This window comes from Cibotium barometz, chromosome 21, assembly GCF_041138505.1.
Source record: "Cibotium barometz isolate CiBa-2024 chromosome 21, ASM4113850v1, whole genome shotgun sequence".
Taxonomy (NCBI): domain Eukaryota; kingdom Viridiplantae; phylum Streptophyta; class Polypodiopsida; order Cyatheales; family Cibotiaceae; genus Cibotium; species Cibotium barometz.
This window is the reverse complement of record NC_141066.1, coordinates 27,945,642-27,952,250: the sequence shown is the minus strand read 5'-3', so window position 1 is coordinate 27,952,250 and position 6,609 is coordinate 27,945,642. Positions and strand designations below refer to the sequence as shown.

At 40.0% G+C, this 6,609-nt stretch overlaps 1 long non-coding RNA gene across 1 annotated transcript; it reads left to right on the top strand.

The window, feature by feature from the left end:
- The first annotated feature begins 5,359 nt into the window (after window positions 1-5,359).
- LOC147627022 (uncharacterized) lies at window positions 5,360-5,768 on the top strand. Its single transcript, XR_015268514.1, has 2 exons — window positions 5,360-5,500; window positions 5,593-5,768. It is a non-coding gene; the product is annotated as an uncharacterized LOC147627022 (long non-coding RNA).
- The last annotated feature ends 841 nt before the right edge of the window (window positions 5,769-6,609 follow it).

Sequence of the window (6,609 nt, the reverse complement as noted above, 5' to 3'; positions counted from 1 at the left end):
GTCACAAGTGTCAACACAACAAACGAATCCATGGCCCCAAAAGCAAGACTCTTGGCCATTGGTAGGAAGTCAACACTTGCATATGGTACTTGCATGAAAGATTCTCAAGGGCCTCCTCCATAGCTGCCATTTGTTTGCGGTTGAGAAATGACAATAAAATGAATTGTTTAGGCTCACATGTCATTTTTAACAATGTGAAGACCACCTTTCCAAACATGATAGAATCCCATGTCATGCCCCCAACTCCATGTGCCGCTTCTAGGACAACCACACCAATGGTAATAGGATCGTTATACACATTGTATATAAGAGCGAGAATGCTTCAAGGTTGCACCCCACAATATATACTTGCCAAGGTAAGCTAGTAGAAGAATGAAGAGGATCTTGCTTCTTCACAATAAGAAAGTTCACAATGTCTTTTGCACCATTTGGCAATGGTCCTGCATCAGCCCCACGTGTGAGCTTTTTTGACACCCAATCACTGCAAACACCTAAAATCTTTGTGTATACATCGTTGGTGATGTCGTATTCAGCAACAAGATCTTCCCAACTCTTCATCAAACTATTGCTAGCATGAGTTGAGGCATTGAAGAGAGAAACTAGCTCCTCATGGAGCACCCTATCTTGCTTGATTTGTCTGTCAACAACATCCTCTTTGTCCCATTTGTTTCTAAGAAAGGCGATGTGTCCATCATTAACTTCCTTTTGTAATGTGAGGATGTCCCCATCCTTTAGACCCATAAGGCAACGAAAAGTTGCAGGAGAAGGCTGCCTTCCCTTCTTTGTGGTGGTATCCTCTTGAGATGAAAGCTCCCCCTTTGAGTATCTCTTCATGATGGCAATCCAACTATCAAATATCTCTTGTGTGCTCACTATCATATGACAATCACGTGATGCACACTTTTCTCCAATGTATTCTATAAATCTCTATCAAAAATAAAAATATGAAATGAGAAGGAAAACACCAAATGCATCTTGAATAAGACAAGAAATGAGAAAGAAAACACCAAATGCATCTTGAATAAGACAAGCTAAGGTTGTACATCATTACCTCCCATGGTACTCTTTGAGGACTACCCTTTGGAAGCCCTTGTTCAGGTTTTGGTGGAGACCCAAATGCTATCCATTGATCCCTTACTTGTTGAAGTTGCTCAAGATAAGGACCATTCTTCATAACATTGTGGGATTCCATATTTGTCATCCTAGAAAGCTCAATGCACATTTTAGCAGGACAGTCCACCAAGATTCTTGCATTCCTTGTGGCATATAGATGTTTGGTTCCTAGGCATAGATGAGTGCTACTTAGGATATAGATCCTTGCCGCATGGATTGAGTGAAGACCTGATATGATCCAATAGGAGTAAGAATGTAGCTTATCCACTTCCACCTCATCACGATGCATGGGTCGCTTCACATCACTCTCCTCCAAGAAGGGCATGAGGTATGCTGCTATTGCTGGATTCATGGGATTCTTTACAAAAGATGCTGTTAACTTTTGCACATAATCCCAACAAAGTGTTCTATAGGCATATAAAGGTGGTGCCTCATAGCATCTACCAACATGAATAGGAAACTGTGTGGTTGAGTCAAATGGTGCCTCATAGCATCTACCAACATGAATAGGAAACTGTGTGGTTGAGTCAAACGGAAAGTATTTTTCAAACATGTGAAATCCTGAACCATCCTTTTTACCCTTCTTCTTAACCATGTCCAGAAAGTCAAAGGTTCTTTCAACACCCTTGACTTCAAGTGACACCAAAGGTGTTTCTTGGATTACTTGTGCCTTTGAAGATTGGTTTGTGTTATCTAGAGGAGTGTTAGGAGGTACACTCCCAACAAGAGCCTGTGAGTTTGAAGCTATTGATTGTGCTTGTGCATCTTGAATCTTTGTTCTCTTCTTTGGTCGATCACCATGTTTTGTAGGAAAAAGAAGTTCACTATGCTTGACAGACTCAAATGTAGCTATTATGTCCTGTCTGCCTGATATCTCCTCTGGGAGGCTCCAACCCATTGCTCTCAAAGAGTATACTTCATTCTCTTTTATATGTGTAGATTGAAAAGATAAGGGATCCAAGTTGTATTCAATTTTCTTTCCCTTGATCTTTACTACAATACATGGGATCCCTTCCTTCCTAGCACATCCATCCATCAATCCCTCAATGATCCCAACTTGATCATATGTTGACACTACAAGAGCTTGAGGGCATACCGACGCTAAAATACCGACCCAAATGTCGAACGTCGGTATGCCCGTCGTAATGTTGGAGGAGACAAGTCGGGCGGGGTATTTTGAAATTTTCGTTTACCGACGCGTATACCGAAGCACATACCGACGGTTATTCCGAGGCATATACCGACGCACATTCCGAAGCATATACCGATGCATATTCCGGGGCATATACTGATGCTCGTAAGTTTTTTACAGCCGAGAGCGTATTTTCTCTGTTTTTCGCAGCGTTGCAGAGAAGGTATGCAACGTCTCTTTCTCTCCTTCTCCTCTTTTTTCCTCTCTCCTCTTTTCTCCTTCTTTCTTCCTTTCTCCTCTTCTCCTTCTCCTAATATGTTCTTGCTTTTGCTTTTTAATTTAGGAATTAGGACGTTTAGGGTTTTGTGTTTTTTTGGCTCTCTATGCATGTTGAGAGCTCTCTATGTATGCATAGATCTCCTAATGCATGCATAGAGATTTTAGGGTTTTGTATTAGTTCTTATTCTTGTGTTTAATTTACTAATTATTTTGTTTAATATTTTATTTTGCAGCTCTTTCACTAATCTTTCACCAATCCTCTCCTTCAGCTTCGCAAAAAAGAGGTAGATCCTCTTTCGATTTTCCATGTTTATGCTTTTTTTCTACGTATTATTGCATCCTTGTTTTATGGTTTAGGGTTAGTTTAGGGTTCTTGTAAGCTTAAACATAGGATTAATTCAATATCTATGTATAAAACCTATCATAAGCTTGCAATCTCTATGCATAGCCTTCTTCTTGTTGCAAGCTTTATGCATAAGCTCTATTCATAGAGCTTGCAAGCTTGTGAAATCTCTATGCATAAGCTCTATGCATAGGCTTTATGCATAGAGTTTGCAAGCTTATAAAATCTCTATGCATAGGTTTCTTGAAAGCTTGCATGGACATTGTACATAGAGCTTGTATAGCCTTCTTGTTGAAAGCTCTATGCATAGCCTTCTTGTAAAAGCTCAATCCATATGCTCTATGTATAGGCTTTATACATAGAGGTTGTAAGATTATGAAAGCTCTATACATAGGGCTTGTAAGCTTATGCAAGCTCTATACATAGAGTTTATGGATAGAGCTATATGAATCTAGCTGAATGCATGAATTAAGATCTATGCATAAAGCTTAATACATAATGTTTTATGTCTAAATCTTATGGATGAGCTTTATGCATAAGGCTTCACATGCGTTATGTTTTTATGCATAAAGCTTTTTTTGATGTAGAGTGCCTTGCATGGATGGAGAGCATAAGCTTTTTGAATGTTTATACTCTCTTATACATATAACATATATTTTTTATGCTCTGTTTTTCTATGCATAAGGTATTCTCTTTATTAATAGAGTTTATATATGCTATCAAGGTAAGATCTCTTATCTATGTAAAACAAGATCATGTTTATTACACCATTGGGTGATGGGATTAAGGGTTAGCATAGTGCATAAGGCTTATAGCATAGAGCTTATGCATAAGACTTATGCAGTTGGCTTATGCATAGAGCTTATGCATAAGTCTTGCAGCCTTATTATGCAAGCTTATACTTAAGGCTTACAAGCCTTACTATGCATACGATCGCATAAACCTTATTCATAAAGCTTGCATAAGACTTACGTATAGAGCATTACACATAAGCTTATGTATAGATCATTATGCATAGGCTTTATGCATAAGACTCTATGCGTTCAGCTTTAGGTATAGGCTTCTATACATAGAGCTCAATGTGTAGGCTCTATTTACAGAATCTATGCATATAGATTTTTGCATAAGGCCTTTATAAATAGCTATTTATGAGGAATAGAGATAGCTTCTCTCTCCATCCTTGTTCAAATTCATCTTATTTTTGTATGGAGAGAAGATAAGCTAATGTATAAGTTATTTTTAAAATCTCCCTCAACGGCTGGGGAAAAGAAGCCCGTTTGACGCTTTTTTAAATATTTTTAAAGTCTCCCTCAACGGCTGGGGAAAAGAAGCCCGTTTGACGCTTTAAATGTTTTTTTTTTAAATCTCCCTCACGGCTGGGGAAAAGAAGCCCTGTTTTATGGTTTACATAATGCTTTGTGTAATGCATAATGATTTGTATTTAATGAGCTGCATATACATGTTATCCTGCTAGATGGAGCCTCTCAATCTTGAAGAGAGAATAGCGTGTCCATGCATGCGATGTAAGTACCAAATCTTTCGAAAACGAAGGATTTGCAACCAGCATGTTCATGACGATGGCATATTTCCAATGGAGCGCTTGCAAAATTTACGGTTTCAATCGTACAATCAAGCAAGTGTGCAGCCGCATCTTGATAACATTGTGCCTGTGAATTCTCGTCCCCAACAAAGGATGAGGATATCGCAGGAGGGAGTGATAGATGGAGCTCAATTAACAGCAGCACCCGAGGGAATGGAAGAAGGTCAGGAAATGGAAGATGGTCCAATGGAAGAAATGTTGGATGCCTTCATCGAGCAACAAGAAGCTCTCTTCGAGGAGCATGAACATGAAGATCATCAACCACGACATTCTCAACGATCAAATTATGAACCAGAGGAAGAGGCCATGCGTAAACTTGCACACCTTCCATTATACAATGGTGCTAACATATCTGTATTGCATGCATCTCTTACGAAGGACGGCGCTCACGTAGTAGGTCTTGAGGGGGAGGTTGTTGTGGTGGTAGTGCCACAGATGCTGTGACACCACCACCACGTGAGCGTCGTCCTTCTCTCTCATCTGTTGATAGCACACCCATAGGGTCACCTTCCACTCCTTGGGGTGCACATGACCATGACAACAGCAAGATATACACAATTAGGGATGGGGCACCAATAATGAATAGTGCAGGGAAGGCAATGAAGACACGCATTGGTGGACAATTGTGCACTATACAGTTTCACGACTCTATCATGACTAAATGGGATCAGCAAGATAAGGGGAAGAAAAATTATATAAATACAAAGATAAAGCAAGAGTTTCAGCCATCTGACCCTATGAATGTCGTCTCTAATGAGTGGATACAGTATACAGCTCGCATTTTGATGGGGCATCGTAGGTCAGAGGCGAGGGACGCATTTAGAGAGGGGAAAGAGAAACCTGTTTGGCTAGATGAGAGGGGAAAGAGAAACCTATTTGGCTAGATGACAGGGAGTGGACAGCCATTGCTCAGGAGCTCACCGAGACACCAAAGAGGTTTCAACAACAAAGAGAGGCGGCAAGGGCAAGACTCCAAACAGTAGGGGCTTCTCATCTTGGGAGTGGTGGTTACGAAACCATGCGCCATGAATTCGTAAGTATTTGTAGCAATTTTATTTATGTAAATGTATGTATGTGGGCTAAATGTTGATTTCTAAAAGTTATAATTGTTAATCGTTTGTGTAGGAGTTGGCCATGAATCGCCCACCAAGTAGGCGAGAGGAGAAGTACGCTCACAAACATGGCCTTGTGGCCTTATTTGAGATGCTTGAAGAAGAAGGAGAGACCGTCAATTGGGAGGCATTACCATGATGTAAGATGACCTTCAAAGTAATGGTATATGATCAAAACATTCTTGAGTATTAATGTTTAATTTAATTTCTTGTTTATCGATCCGGAAAATAAAAAAGAGCACGGTTGTTTTTGTACTCTATTTTAGACAGAATGGTGCTGTCTGTTTGCTGTTGTTGATCCTGTTCATTGCAGGCAGCCAGCAACAGCCAGGCAATACTATTCTGCCCAAAAAAAAATTTCTGGTATAGCGTCGATATATTCCCCGGTATGTGCACCGGTATATTCATTGGTATATCTGCCGGTGCTGGCGTCGGTATAGAGCCCGGTATACACCCCGGTATATACACCGGTATAGATGCCGGAATAGATGTCGGTATTGTCGCCGGTGAGCGTCAGTATAGACGCCGGTATTGTTACCCGACACTAATACCGACACTGTGGTTCCGGCGCGTATACCGGCGTTTATACCGATGAGACGGGGCTTTTTTAGACCCCGTTGAATGAGGTCGGTATAAGCGCCGATATTAGGCTAATATGTAGTAGTGTGAATCCTCAAGCTTTGAAGCATATAAAAGGACATTGTTTGTCCTTTTTCCTTCTTTGTCATAAACATCCATAAACTAAGGCCACACAAAATCCCCACTAACTCCATCAATGATTTGATTCTCCTTCCTTGCCGAAGTAGATTTCTTTGCCATTGAATAAACCTACATAAGTACAAAAAATAAGATATATTTGAAACCACATGGCCAAAGCTTTACTCAATAGTGTTATGATTACCATATGCATGCATAGGATTTGACCAATGTATGTCCAAATATCATCATAGAAAGGGTTTAAGTTAGAATTTAACATATGGCAAGATATTGCATAGAAATATTAGGTTTTGACCACATGGCCAAAACTTTA